Genomic DNA, 16414 nt, shown 5'->3' on the forward strand with positions numbered 1-16414 from the left:
TAGGTATTTTTAGGACATTGCAGTAGCTAGAAAAAAATGGTTTAGCGTTACTACTTACTAAACCTTACTGATATGTAAGCAATTAATTCATTTTACTTGCAGAAAAATTTAATGCATTTACATCTTCCTGGTATTTGGCGTGAAAGGTTTAGTGACTGAATAGAAAAGGCCGCGTGAGATGCTCGCCCAGCAAAAGATAGCCTTTATTGCAAAACAAAATGGATACCTAGATATTCATGACTTTTTGTCACTTGTTCATCAAAATTTTCCTCTGATTCTTTTCAATCGTGCAAACATTCATTGCAAAAAAAAGAAAAGAAAAACAGATATATACCTTGGTATTCGAGATGTGTTCTTTCACTTCTCTGAGCAGTCACCTTGACCGTCTGAGTTGTACATTAGAATAAATCTTAGCATCTTGTTCAAATTGCTTGTCTTATATATGGCAAGTAATGTGTCCTGGTGTGTGTCCCTGTTGGTTTTGCCTTTTAAATTGATACAACTATCATGCAAAAATGCTTACATAAAGAATTTTGGAACATCGTCCTACCAGTTGGAGAACAAAATGTGTTAGCATTTATACTCATTAAACTTACTCAGTAAGTGTGCCATCTAGATTTTTGTGGTGGTGTGCATGAAAGGATTCGTGTTTGAATAGAAAACTCATGATACACTCATGTTGTAAATGGTAGCCTTCATTGCCACAAAACGGATAGATTGGTTCTTAACTTTTGTCACTTGTTCATCAATTTGTTCCACTTATTTGTTTGAGTTGTACTACCTTCATACCACCTGAAACGGATACCTTGACATTTAAGACTTTTTTGTCACTTCTTGGTTAATCACTTTGACCTATTCTTTTGAGTTGTTCATTGGAATAAATATTATCATCACCATATGGCTATTTGCATATCTTTTTTTATGTAAGAGCCTGTCCTCTATCCTCTCTTTTCAGTTTGTATTTCTATATACCCAAACTTATAAAAGATAAGAGGAATATTAAGAGGAATCTTCCAACTATATAAAAGTTGTTTCTTTCTTTTTTTTGTTTCAATAAAAGTTCTTTCATTATTTGTGTTTGTTCTGTTAATTAAAAATTTCAATTTCATTATGAAAAAGAAACTAAACAAATGGAAATCATAATTGATACATCCCTTTTATTTTTTCAGTTCCAAAAAATTTTCTTTTTCTTATACATAGGTCGTCGGTTCGGCATTGGAAAAGGGGTTGGGTGCATCCATCTAGTAAATAGTTCAAACTATTTTATCGATATTAGTATTCTATATCAGATAAATTTCACACTAACTATTTCCCATTTAAAGCATTTGTGTTGTTGTGGTGGTTGTTTTGCTATCACTGCCTTCATGCGGTTTTTTTTCTTTGTTGGGCGTTGTGGTAAATCTCTTGCTGGTTTTTTTTTAAAAAATATAAGTGTTTGTTTCATTCATTTATGTCATGATGAAAAATAGACCACATGAAGTCTCAGGGCCTTTAGTTTTAATTCCTTTCCAATTTGCCTTACATGTGTACCTCTAGCTAGCTGATTAAACTAACAGACCACAGTGATTAGAATAAAGATGGTACTTCCCCGAATCCAGAACCAAAAGCCTTCCTGAAATCTTCTATTGGTGCCCCCCTTGCATGTCTTCCCCCAAGATATTCCATCTAATCCAGGGACAACCCTGTCTGGGATTACTATGTCACCTCCACATGACCAAATCGATGCAGGAACACGCATATGCATGTATGCCACCAATGCAAGTTGACTCTCTGCTGTGCTCATCACATGATCATCATATGGCTCCAAACCCCAAGGCTCCATCGGGCAAGGCCTACTACATGCCTATTCCATCCCCCTTGCATGCACACGCATTGGGAACAACTCCTAGCCTGAAATATTCTTTGCTTCAAGTGCAAATTTCTCTCCCTTTTTGCCATTTTTGATCGAGCAGGTCTACTAGATCCAAAGCATTCTGGTTAGTATTTGAGATGTGACTGGATTTGCCATGAAAATTTCTTTCAAGTGCTGATATATTCTTTTGACGACATTTTACCAAGAAACAGTTATTAGAACCGACGTTTATTTGAAACATGCATGCGTGTTGGAGACTCTCGGTACGTGCAGAACAGAACGGGTAGTACTAACAAGAGAAAATGGATGTGACCTGACAATGTCCGCAGCTTGGCGATCAACAGGATGAAAATTATCAGCCCTGCCACATAGTGCTCAGCTATTTAAGGATCGCGAGACTGTTGAAGGTAGCTGAACGTTACTGTTCAAGCCATAACAGCGCTGCATGTGTCCTCACTGAAAGCTTTTCAACCCATCAGAACGCATGCAATGCAAAGAGACACTACCATATGGCTAGATCATAACTCGTGCTTGTCACGCACAGTCGACGCATGGATGCAACTACTATATGCAAGGGGCCACATTTATGAGGGAGATCGAGCGATCCAGCGCATGCAGCTAGCATCATCATCAGCGAGATCTCGATGGGAACCAAGGGCTTGCATGCTTCTGCCGACTGCATGCATGGCGTCCGATCGATCGACCGCCACACACCACATGCTTGCTTTGCTTCTCGATCGCAGCATGCAGCCAGCTGACCTAGCGAGCGAGCGAGATGAGCATGGCATGCCGCAGTTGCTATGCAATGCTACAGCCGCTACATTGAACACGCAGAAATACTGGCGCTAGCTGATCATATGCATGTAGTAGGATTGTAGATGCTACAGTGCGAGTTCCATGCATATATATATGCAGCAGCCTGCGTGGGATCTCTCTCTGCGCATCGATCATACCGTCGCCTGTGATTGTCCACAGCCTATATGGTGCAGCCCCTCCAGGCAACAGGCGAGATGGAAGTAGAAAGAGGATGAGATTTATCAGAACAGAAAAATCCATGGACATTTATACGCCAACAGCCAGGTTTGTTTCAGTCCTCTTCAGCTGATATTTTGTTTGGTCTCGATTTATATCAACAATACCTTTTTGCATGTATACATATAGTACATTTCAGATGTAAGGACCTTTCATGAGTGAATTTGGAGAATTGTCAAATCGATAACTGACCTAGAGCAAAACAAGAAACACGTGCCGGTGACAACCTTCCTCGCAAATAATCCATGATGGTTTGTATGACAGGTTCGTTTGGTACGGTCAGACTCAAGGAAGTAATCAACTTTAACTCTCTGCTGTACAGAAGCAGTACCACTAATAAGCCTCTCCTAGCTCCATCTGATTTGACGACGCAGCTAGCCAAGCCAATTGCCCAATTGACAGGGACTCGTGGACAAGCAAGGTACAAAGTCTCGGAGCATCTATCTCTCCCTTCCACTGTAGCTTGATTGCTACTCTGTATGTAGGAGTAGTAATTAGTCTCTCCGCATATGTTGTTCCATTCCAAGATGTATCATCGATCGGAACCTGCCATGATGGCAATCGTGTCGTGGAATTAACGCGAATGGGTCGATGCCGTCTCGTTTAAGGTGATCCGAGGCTTGTGACCTGTTCTCGTGCACGATTAAGTCGTTGACTCGATCACAGATCCATTAATTGTTACAGTATGTAGTGTCTTATTTGCCGCTATCTCTCCTTTCACACACAAAATCAATTTGGTTAATACAACATTTTTGTGTTTGGCTAACTGTTCTTTTTCCCCCTTTCTAGTAGAACAATTGTTATAAACAGAAACACTAGAATACAAAGTATGTGTAGTGCGCTTTGTATAGAAACAATAAAGCACGCATTTTTGTACAGTACGATTTGTTGTTGTCTCATGCCTAGGGTAGGAACAATGAAGAATCATCTCTGATGCATGCGTGCACGGCGACAAAAGAATTCATAAGCGTGCAAGGACGTGTATGCACGTACGTGCAGGTCGAATAAGAGAGCGTATATACCAGCCAGAGTGCATACGTACGTATACTTCCTTCCATATGCGTGGTAATGTCTGATAAACTTTAAAGGAGGAAAAAAGGGCAAAAATTTTCTTGCTGGAGAACCACATTGCATTGTTGGTAATTAAAACAAGAGGTAACCATGCATTTCTCTCTGGCTACTTGTTTGGACACAGGCCCGTTCAGAAGTCACCTAGGCAGTGTCCTTTGCTTACTGCTATCGACACTGTTACATACGTCTACACGGATGGATATGATGTGTGCTAGTTTGTCAGCGATCAGTACCGTGTGCCTGGAAATTAATATTACAACAAGGACAATTCTTTGAAAAAAAATATTGCAAGGGCACGCGCAGCCTATATGGCGCCCTAGCTACACAGCGTTTGTACTATACGTACATGCATACGTACAGCTAGCAGCCTCTATCTTTTATTGAGGAGAATGCAGACAGCCGCCTGTACAGATGCCAGCGGAGTGGCTAACAGGGTAGTACCTGAATATAAGCTCATTGAAATCATCAAGGTGCAGGTGCTGAAGAAGAGACAATTGAATTCGGTTGGAACGCAACATGGACATACAACTCAGTCGACAGTCAGCGTGCCACAATGATCTTAGTTTCGCATCAGTTGATTCTTGAATGTGTTGTGCTTCTCAGTTTGTTGTTTACAGTAACTTTCTGTGGATTATTGCACAGCTAGCGCTGTCATATCCGTTTTCCTAATCCTTGAGAAGTGCTTCACATTTTGAAAGCAACTTCTATATCTATTTTTATTGGTCATTTTTTACTTTGCAGGCTAGCTTTATAGTTCTACTTTGACAATAATTCTTCATAATTTGTCATTAATAAGTACCACTACTCCACAAACCTTCATCACTGCTTGCTCCAAACCCATCATCACTGCTGGTTTCGGATCCGTTGTCTAGAAGGCGGCGTTGATGGCAATGGGCATCACCGCCGGACCTAGAACCAGTGGTGATGCCTATTAAAAAAAATAAAAAAATCCTGACCCGGTCCCGCATCCCGCCGACCACTCCCAGCCGCTCCGCCGCCGCGCCTCGTTCGCGTCGGGCGCCCCTCCCCCACGACCCCCCGACCACCCCTTCTTCAACACCTTTGGTGGGAACTCCTCAGCCCGGATCTGCAGCTGCACCAGCTGTCCGGCGAGGAGGAGCGGCGTCACCACGCCTTGCCCGGTGCCACCCGTGCCGACTGTCAGCCGCTCACCATCACGCCGTGGTCGCGCACAGCCTGCAGCTGTGACCTTGCTCGCCGTCGCACCGCGACCTCTCGCTACAAGGGCCGGTGGAGGGGGAAGGGTTATCCGGACGCGAGCTCGTGGTTAACTTCGGCTCATAATTTTTTCGGGTCCGGATGCAGCCCCTTCACCGCTGGGTTGTGGTTGAGACCGGCAGTGAAAGGTTTCACCACCGGTTCCTGGTTGAAACCGGCGGTGATATAAACTTTCACCACCGGTTTTAGTATTCTCTGCTCCCGCTTACCCAATAACCGACGGTGAAAGTGTATCACCGCCGGTTCTATTAAAACCGACGGTGATAGGCCGGCGGTGAAGGCTATTTCTGTAGCAGTGTACTGATAATTTTTTTTTGGAAAGTACTATATATGGGTAGTTTGAAACATACTAGTAATGGTGGTCAAATTTTAGAAAGTTTGACAGCATCGATCCATAGAAGACATCATCTGAAAAAAAAAATGAAGCGAACATAGACTTTCTTGGGAGACATGTATAAACACGCTTTTGTAGGGTGCTGGTCCAACCACAAAATTAAGAGGCATAAACCTAAGTGGTCCCTAACATGTTTGTTTTGGAGGGCTGGTAAGTTTGTACTCGAGGCAAGATGGACATTAAGAATGCCCTAATTTAAAGGTGTTGCTCATGCCCCCACAAACCTTTGCAGTGCAATTATGCCTAGAAATTTCGGTTAACTAGATCGATCAATTTTAATGCATGTGCCAGCCATGATGGTTCTTTTGATTTGGGAGGACCATATGAGATGTAGTAGAGATGTGTCTACCTCTCATATTTGCAGTCAAGTCTTTTCCTTCGGGTTGATTTACCTGTCGTTTTAGATCCATGTACACATAACAACAGAAGAAAAATACTTTGTTCTCTTTGACAAAGCTTGCCTCTGCTAATTTCCATAGCCGTGTCTCCCTCTCAGGCCTCGGCCCTACTACCGACAGGTGCATCCAGTGGAAAGTGTTACTATCCACATAAAAATCCAAAAATCGACTTCCTGAAATGACATCTATTTCAAAACAAAAGTGTTCTGACTCATGATGTATATCATATAAAAGATTCTTAACTAGCATTATTAGAATTTTAATTTCTTCCTCACAAACTATCTAACAGCAAAGGGTTGTCTTAATACTAGTATATACTTTATGCCGCAACATTTATTTTGCAATATTTTTTTAACAGAGAGAGTATATCTCACTTTATTTATCATAAGACATGAGTATTATTCTCTTGTACTAGCACAGATACTACAGATACTCCCAAGTCCAAGGCCCCCACAACGGATGAGACCTTGCAGCTAGGAGCAGCCAATGGTGTGGCAGCTTCCAGAACCACACAGAGAGAGCACCACCGAGATCCCGCCACGTGCGGGTCAGCCACGCGCACGGACGGCCAGAAATCATTGGGTAATGATGCCGTTGTGATTGGCGAGATAAAAGAAGTCAAAGCCTAGGGATTTGGAGTAAGAAAACGGGAAATTTACCACTCTGACAATGCTTCTCGGAAGCAGTAAAAATTCATGGAGGAGAAGAGAGGAGAGGATCGGAGAAGCAGCGACAGACAGCAGAGAAGACGGAAGAGAGAATGAGAGATGGGTGGGTGGAATGGAAGCAAGATTCCCGGGGGATGCCTCACGTGAGCTGGAGCTGTCGTCACGTGACCCTGGCTTCGCGGAGTAAAATGAGACCACTATAGTACTAGGAGCAGCAATGATGCTGACACTTGGTCAAGTGTCAAATCTCAGGTTTAATTAATCGACTATTAATTGGTCAGCTGGCGATTAGCTTTGTCTGGATTAGTTAACACTAATTACTAGCAGCGAGCCCTATGGGGGGTAGGGTTAGTTTTATCCGACCAAGACATTCGCTTGCAGCCGCATCAAATGGGAGCATTTGTTATATATAGCTGCACTCGTACGCAAAATATTCTCCTTGTTTGCTAGCAACAATGTCAAAAGGCAGCCATAGAGTACTACGGCGTGTACCACAGAGTGAGTATGAAGAAAAGAGCACTTTTGGACTGGTTTAAGCCCTGTTTTGGGTGCTTTCTTTTTTCTGTGGCTGGATTTTTTTTATATTTGTAAAGCTCTTCTATTGTTAGTAACTATTGCTTTCCTCTTGGCTTTTGGATGTAATAATAAAGGCATTATTCTCTTAGTCACAAAGAAGTGATATGTTTGCCTGTGTGTCAATTCGGAACTTTAATTTGGTTACAAATTTTTCTGTGTACTGAGTTTGGATGTTTAAAAATGTACGATGTGAGTGGATTTTTCTCAAAAACTTGATTAGTAAAAGTCTACTCTGACATATTTATAAATATCTGGAAAAGGTCATTTATTTTGACTCAATGGGGGTATATATCTGGAAAAAAAATGATGTGAAGATCGCTCCAACAGATAAAGCATAAACAGATGGTTTCTAAGCTGACACTTGGCCACATTCAGGAGAGGAGCATTCTACTGTTAATCTGACATTTTTAAGGGCATCATCTCAGCGCTTAAGAGGATGTGTTTTGCAGGGCAAACTAATGTGCTGTACGCGCAGCCCCACAGACGGTTTGCCTTGAGATGCATGCAAAGAGACAGCATGCATGGCAGAGGACGGAGAAGAGTGGGATCAGAGAGAAAGAATTAAAACGAGACATCAGGGAGAAGCTTCGAGGTAAGGGTAGTAATCCCACAAGCAACGACCTCACTTAACTTGGATCCTATGCCTTGCCAATGGCACGTGAGGTCAATGACAGCTTAATCATCGTGCTTCCAGGAACATTTTGGAGAATGGAATGCTCCGTAGATTCTGCACAATTCCCTTTGACTTCCCCCTCAATCTCTCTCTCTCTCTAGATCTCTCTCCATCTCTCTCTCTCTAAACATTCTTGAGGGCCATGTGGGCCCCAGCTGGGAGAACATCCGAGAACCCAGGCATGAAGGCACGGCTAGCTCAAGCCACCATGCAGCTTGCTCTTCCATGGACGCACACAGTGAGGGTGTGGGGGCCTGTTCTGTTTTGTCCCTCTCGATCGCTCTCACTGAGAAGAGGGGAGCGGTTTGCCATGTGCGGGGTGTACCCGCGGCCGGTACTCCTCCCCACCGCGAGGAATTAGCAGCTGGTACAGCGATTTGGGCGAGATTCCTTTTGCAATAGTGGCAAAACCCCCTCCTGCTGGTGACCCCAATTACCAGGAGTGATATGCCCATGTTACCGTCTTTTCCCGTGACAGCGAGAGGCGTCTCGATCTAACAGCTTTCCAATTAGACCAGCTTGCCATTTCCGGCCCCTGTCGAGGTAATGGGAGAGGAAAGGCATGCCTCTGTGCGTCGACAAAATAGAGTGATTGGGTGAGAGTTACGTTTCGATAAATGCAGTTACTGTGGGTCGACCCAAGCCTGATCCGAAACATAATTCCAGTTAAATTTACACAAAAAAGAGTTGACACAATCCACATGCAAATTCAATTGTTCCGCGGCATCGCTTTATTACAGGCAATAACGCAATGAGCTCTCCCAACAGCAATTCTGGCGTGATTAATTGTCAACATTCCTCCATACATTCTCAACCAATGAGCTGACGAGGTGGATCATCTGCACATGTTTTTTTTTAAAAACCTTCATGGCATAAGCATGTGAGCAAACTGCAAACGAGAGGACTGATGAGGGGTCAGTGACCACATACCCCATAAACCAATTGAAAGACGAGGGGGACCTATATACGATAAAGGCAGGGTACAGGGTGGGGTGAAGCAAAAGAGGATGAACAGTGGCTGGCATAAATGGCGCTCGATCCACCACCCAGCGGCAGGGCCGCTAGCGGGTGGCAGTCGCCCGTCACTTAACTCCGATCGATCCTCTTGCTGCACTGCATCCCTCCTCCTCCGTCATGCATGCATGCAGTGTGCCATGCGACGATGATGCGATTTCCAAACTTGTTTTTAAAAATGGTGATGGATCGACGATTGCATTCACTCACTCGACCATTCACTTTGCTTCCGCTCCATGATGCATGCATATCTCCATGCCATGCCATGCATGCATGCATTGCATGCGCTGATGCATATGCACACACACACACGAGCTAGCTACCCCCTAGGAGGCGTAGGGGCGTGTAGTAGCTAGGAGGGGAGCAGAAAGCAGGCGCGTGTGTAGTACGAACGCTGGGTCTCGTTCCGGTTCAGACAAACTGTTGCGTTCCGCCTGCTGATCTCTAGCCACCACGTGGTCGTGGCCGGATTCAATGCCCGGCCACCAGCCGTGGCCTTGCTTCAATCAATGCTGGTAGGATCAGTAGTAGCTGCCTCCCTGCTCCATTACATGCGCTCAAGAACCGGTGGATCCGAGGTGCCGATCGATCGATCGATCATCCTTGCAGCTGTTTCTTACAGTACTATATAATTAATTGTTGATCGATCAAAGCATTGTTCGAATCAAAAGAAACACGCGTATAATTTTGAAACGGAAGGAGTACGTACTACCTACACTAACTAATCGTAGCCTAATTTTCACTGTTTCATTACCACCAAGCAAGGCCTGCATGCAGTACATAGGAGTAATGGTGTATCAACAAAACTACCTGCTTCCTTGATGTGCATGCGCTCCTGATCGCGTACCCGGCTCCCTCCTTGCATAGGTTTCGTTTGTACAGTGTCAGCCATGCACAGTAGTAGCAAGGACCGGAGTCCCGGCCGTCCTCCGCATCGCACCATCCCTCTCGGGAACACGGACACGACGATGCGCAGCAATTTTGAGGCCAAGGGATCGACACATTTAATTTCATCTCTCCTCCCTCTCTCTTGCTAGGGTTTAAATACGGCCTGCTAGTCGGGGACAGTGCTCGAATACACACGCGCCCGCCCTCTCCCAAGGCCTCCTCTAATGGTACGAGTTAGGGCTTGTTTGGATATCCTGTGTTAAAATTTAACAAGTGTTAAAGTTTTAACACTTTAAAATAGAGTGCTAAAGTTTAACACATTGGGGTGTTTGGATGATGTGTTAAACTTTAACACCTTTGGTGGGAAATGACTCCATTGCCCCCTCATTTATGGCTGGCGGAGAGAGAGGGAGGAGAGAGAAGGGGTAACCTGGAAAAAAGTGGAGAGGGGGACCACTTTTAGCACCTTTAGCAAGTTTTAACACCCCCTCTATGTGTTTATAAAAAATGGGGTGTTAAACTTTAACACCCCACTTTTAACACAAGTGTTTGGATAGGAAAGTGTTAAAAAGTCTTGTGTTAAAAATGGGGTGTTAAACTTTAACACCCCTTTCCCAAACAGGGTCTTAGTACTACCTTTAAGCACTCTAAGAGATAATCCTTCCAATGATCTAGTTTTTAGCACATAGTTCAAAATATGAATGGCTCCGCACGTCATCCCCACGTAATTTTAAAGTACGTGTCTAAGATTATCTCTTAATTAAGAATACCCCTTTTCTCTTTCTATTAAAATATGAGCTAACGAAACAGCAACCATTGGAGGAGACCTTTCTATTAAAATATGAGTTAGCGAAACAGCAACCATCGGAGGCCTCCGAGGCCTGGTAGCGCGCCGATATGACGAAGCAACCATCGGAGGAGGCCTGGTAGCGCGCCGATATGATGTTGAGAGTCTCAAAGAGACATGTGCCTGGTTTATTCATTCCCTCTCCCCATCGGTTAGTAGAGTAGAGACAGTCTCCTTGGAAACTTGCGACGCGGTTGGCCGGGCATTCAATGCCCTGCTGCCTGCATCAACATTTACAATCTCCCGTGGAATCTTGCACGCCTGTAGAGGAGAGACGACGACGACGGAGTTAATCCGATCCGATCCCTTGGTAAATCCAATGCAAGCAGTAGTAAAACACTTTGTGTAAGAACAATGGTATATCAGTATATGATCATCTTGAACTATGGCAAATCCAATGCAAGCTGTGTAGTTAAACCTTTTAGAGAGTACTGCATGATGATTGTATAGTAGGAGTATAGCTGTAGGATCTCGGCTACATGTTGATGCATGCATGCATGGAAAAGGCTTGTTCGACGAAAGCTTGTCATTGGATCGTACTCCAGTACTGTACTGCAGTATGCAACGCGACCCCCTGGTGGGCTCCGTCCATCTGGTGCGTGCACTTAATACTCGTATTTGCAGAGGGACGCAGAAACAAACATCACTGTTAGTCTGGTACGCGCCAGACCCTGTTTGTCGTTCCTCTCGTGTGTGGGCGCTGCCATTGCCATGCATGCGTCATGCATGTCACTCTCACGTACGGTACGGTGCTCCAGATCGCATTTACCGTTTCTTTTTAATTTGTCATCCCCTGCAAAAAAAGGAGCATCGGAAATATATACTAGTATGTCAGACTACATTATATATATTGGGAATAATATATTATAGTAAACCGCTTTTTTTCTTACGACTTTAATTTCCTATTTGGCGGATCAGGAGCACAAAAATGTACAAAATAGAATAGTTGTGCATCTTTCAGAACTATGTTCTTTGCTTATTTCCATAAAAAAATGTTATTTACTAATCTTCAAAATTGCGCCCCGGATCCTATGGTTTGTGTTTGCTCACCGCATATCCCTTAGAACACGGGAACGACATATATACTACTAGTAAGCTAAGGTACAGTAGTATTACTGAGGACTGCCGGATAATACATTTATTTCTTACAGATATAGTATATACAAATACAGACATTATATACATTACTGGTAGATGCAGAATTAATAATTTCCTTTTTAATTATATATTACACACATATCACCATTGTGAGCAGGGGCGGAGCTAGGTTATAAGCGCCGGGTGCGGCCGCATCTACAAAAATTTCATAGTCTCTTATCATTATCAAATTTTCACCATGTTAAATTGAATGTCTACGTGTGCTGTGGAGGCGCCGCACCCTCCTTTAGAGATTTATTCTTCTCTAGCTCCGCCCAATACCCTTGACCGTTCCTGTCGATCTGCTGCTTTTTTATATGGTATATACAATACTGTTGTACACCTCATCTCTGATGCTCACTTAAATATTGCACAGCCCGTGCAAATGCTTTTGTTCGCTCAACACTACTGCTAGGCACATATATATGATAAGACAACACAGTGTATCAACTATCCTCGACCGGTGTCACACACACCCAACCCAACAGCATTTCCCGGTCTTTTCGCGTCATCTGTGTAGTGCAGTTATAAGTAACATGCCATTACTCAATTTAGCATATTACAAGGATGACTACTCTAAACTAGAATGTGAAGAATGGGTTAGAGTTACTCCGTCCGTTCCAAATTGGATGTGGTTTTGACTTTTCTATGCACCTAGACATATCTATGAAACTAAAAAAATAAGATGACCTACAATTTGGAACGGAGGGAACGGAGGGAGTACTAGCAATCCAAGTCAACTTAGTACCATTTTCTAGAGATGCAATTTTCTATGGGTTGTGTAAAGTTGAATTATTAGGGCTGAAGAGGTGTTTCTTTTGGGAGTTACACAACCAGCACTATACGTGAGGCACATACATATCACTCTATGTTATGAATATGAGTATGGTTATATACATTGGCATGCTAGACCTTATCACCAATGGTCCATGAAGACCATCTAGCTAGCTCTCATCGTGTGTGATCAGATCGTAGCACGCATGTTGCGCAGAGGATCCATTTCCATCCACACATGCATGCATCCACAGTGGGCCACCGCACAGGTGGATGAGTGGGGCCGGGGGCAGGGGCAGCATGTATGCTAGTAAAGGAGAAGCAAGACTAGATGGGGAGGTTGGAGGAATTTAACTCCCCATGGCACTAGTCTTTTCAGCTAGCCTTTCATCACTTTCCTATACTATACTTAACTCTCTTTTGACGGAGGAAATCGACCAAATAAAGAGCTGCTGCTGCTGCTTGTGCTAGGTAGGAGTACCGTAGGAGGAGTGCGCGCGGCAAGCAAAGAATATAGAGAGTATTTATTCTCGTTCCACCCCTAGCCATCCATCCAATCAGAGCGGGCCACGTGGGACACGACCAGGCTTTCCCATTCCATCCTATCTGAACACGAAATCCTCGAAGCTACAGGTAGCACACACTTTGTGTCACACACACCCAGTCACATGCATGGATGGCCTTTGGCCTTTCCGGCTGATCGACATGGTGTGTGTGTGGGTGTGGGTGTGGCAGCTGCTGCGGAGCAGATGGACACCACCGCCGGCATCGCTCGCTATGCTCTAACAGCTTAGCTTTTGATATTGACAGGGCGGTGGTGCATGCCATTGACATAAAGTGGACACGGCCATGTTTATTCCCAAACGAGACACTTTTAGCCTTTTAAAAGAGCGCCAGAGATTCGCTAGATAATGTGCCGGCCGGTCCTCGCCGCTGTCGGTAGCCCAAGTCAACAGGAGAAAGCAAGCCCTCATGCATGACTAAACAAAGGACACTGTGGACTTAGCTCCAAAACGACATGTATTTGCTATAATTGGACTCTAGTAGTATGTTTCTGTCGTTGTTGATTGGACATCATCGTCGCCGAGTAATCACGGTTACCTTAAGAAGAGTTAGCTTTAGTAGCTAGAGCGGATTAGCGTGGGCGGAGCGGATACAGGATGGTGACCATAGGATATGTGTCCGCAGAGCATCCCGGCCGGGAGAGTGTGCAGCAGGGGGTGGTCAAAAGGCATCGACATTAGGAATAGTAACAGTGGCACAGTAAAATAACGTTGCCCAAGATGGGGATGGCAAGGGAGGCCAGCGCTGAAAGAAGCCACAGAGGGAGGCGATCAGAATCAGACCGGACCGGACGGACGAGTCTAGAGAGAGAGGGATGACAAAGAGGGAGCGGGACAGGCAATCGCATTGAAGCTGCTGTCAGTCGCCCACAGAGTATTTTACTGCTTTCCACGACTATGACTTCTCTTTGTCAGACGGATTGCTGCTGGCGCTGCCTGGCTAGTGGCTGCTGCTGCTCATGGAGAGAGAGAAGGAGAGATTGATTGACGGAGAAGAGAGAGAAAGAAACATGTCTAGAGAGAGAGAGAGAGAGCCATGGAAGTGAGAGGGAGAGGGGACGACCGACCGACTGATACGGACTGGCTGGCTTGAGGCAGCGGCAGGGAGTAAGAGCAAGGTCAATAGTTGAGACAAGCACCTGGCTATTAACCGGTATACATCATTTATAGAGACTAGCTCATACAATAGCTTGGCCCTTCACGTGCAATATTTTACTGCTCTAGCCTCCTCTATTAGAGGTCGCGAGACCAGACATGGTGGGCCCCAGGATGTGGGATGGAGTCTTGGAGTGCGCGTCCAGCCGGTCGACGGACGCAGCGACAAGCTTGCAATTCTCTCTCCTCCACCTCGTTCAGGAAGCTGAAGGGCAACATCCCTGATATAAATACGCAACGTACAGAACAGGGCGTGGGAGGAGGGAGAGAGTGAGGCCGTGCGAAATGAGTTTGTAATCCATTGCTTTATGATTGAGCTCCGCCTTTCCCTGCTCTCTCTCCTCCTTTTCTCTCTCTTTGTTTTTGACGCTGACACAAAAGAAGTCATGATGGCCTTATGATAGATGTGCGTGTAGCAGTATGACCGACTGCGCGTCTGCGCTTCTTCCACCTCCGGACCGGCTCCCCGGCCTTTCTCTCTCCTCTCCTCTCTCTCACACCTCCCTCGTAGTCAGTACAGGTACAGTAGTCTTTAGAAAGGCCCGGTCCCGGACACTGGGCCCAGCTGCCAGTCTGCTGTGCGTGCAACCCACGGGTGCTAGTGCTGCTGCCTGGTTTCTAGTCCTCCATGTCAGCACTGACCTGGGCGCATGCATGCATGGCTCTTCCTCCTTGTTAACTTGGCCTCTGCCATGTAGTAGTAGCACGAACTAGCGTAAATGCTAGCAGCAAAAAACTGCAATTATGTCTCGTGTTGACATTCCTTGGAGCAACAATTGGACAAAGGGAAATTAAATTTTGAATAGCTGCATCGGAGTATACTGCTAGGTTAATTTTGAAGGCTAAATGTAGAATACTACGTGATAAATTATGTGTTAAACCCTTTTGATGAACTGAAATCATACCTGATGATGAGGACATTCCTGACGTTGACACTTCTCCCATACCTAAACAAAATGCTATTGACATTATTGGACCAATTACAAGACAACGGGTAAAACAGTTAGAGAAGGAAATAAATGCTCAGGTGAATACTAACCTTGCATTCGTTACAAATGATGTTGAAGATTCATCGATGCATTCAGGTTGTTGCTTTATTATTCTTAGGAATGATGGAGTATATGAAAGTGCATGGGATGATGATAATTTTAGTCCACAAGTGCTGTTCAAATGAATTCTTCAAGTGCAAAAACTCAGGGCTGAAAAAGTGAAAGCTATCGCTAAATACACATTACAATTTACATCTTGAATTGTTATATTGTGTTTTCACTTTTATTTCAGATTCTACTTAACTCATGGATGTGCAAGGCTGCTACAAGTATTGAGAAAAATCTGCAACTACATTCAACCAAAACAAAGAAGCTAAAAGAGGACAGGTAGCTGCAAATTATGCTCAAGTGCAAGTCAAGGATGTCAATACCACCTATTAATCAGGTCCAAGGAGATGGAAAGACACCACGTGCTACTGTTCACATCACTCTACAAGCACAAGAAGACCAAACACTTCAGAAAACCAATAGCCATGTTGTTTTATTTTCCCCACTAGCTGATATCAATTAAGTTTTAGTGGAAACTGAAGTTACCCACTTGAACTATAAGTATAACTATATTAGGGCGTGAGGAACACTTTTGGGCCATCAAAAAAATTCGTGTGACACTTGTGTTCTGTTCAGAACAACCACTCCTGAGTCTCGAGAGGCTTGCAAAAATTGTTCTTTCGATTCCTGAGGGAGTTGTAGAACGTCGAACTGCAGTTCACCTATTTTGTGCCTTCACGTCTTTATGGCGTGATTGCGTGGGCTGGCTTCTTTGGTGTGTGGAAATGCAATTGTCTCGGCAGTTCGTTGCGTGTGTAGAACTCATGGTGCACTGCCTTGTCATCAGGTCGTGCAGCAATAGTTATCAAGTTCGCGGATCCTTCGAGAAGATTGGACCACAACTACTCATCACACGTAACCCCTAGGTGTGTGCACATCAATACCTAAAACAAACTAGGCATACATATATACTCCATATATTTAGGCCTGGTTTGGTTTCCCTGCTTATTTTTAGCACCCGTCACATCGAATGTTTAGATAGTAATTAGAAGTATTAAACGTAGACTATTTACAAAACTCATTACATAAGTGGAGG

The sequence above is a fragment of the Setaria italica genome, chromosome II (assembly GCF_000263155.2).
Source record: "Setaria italica strain Yugu1 chromosome II, Setaria_italica_v2.0, whole genome shotgun sequence".
Lineage (NCBI taxonomy): Eukaryota > Viridiplantae > Streptophyta > Magnoliopsida > Poales > Poaceae > Setaria > Setaria italica.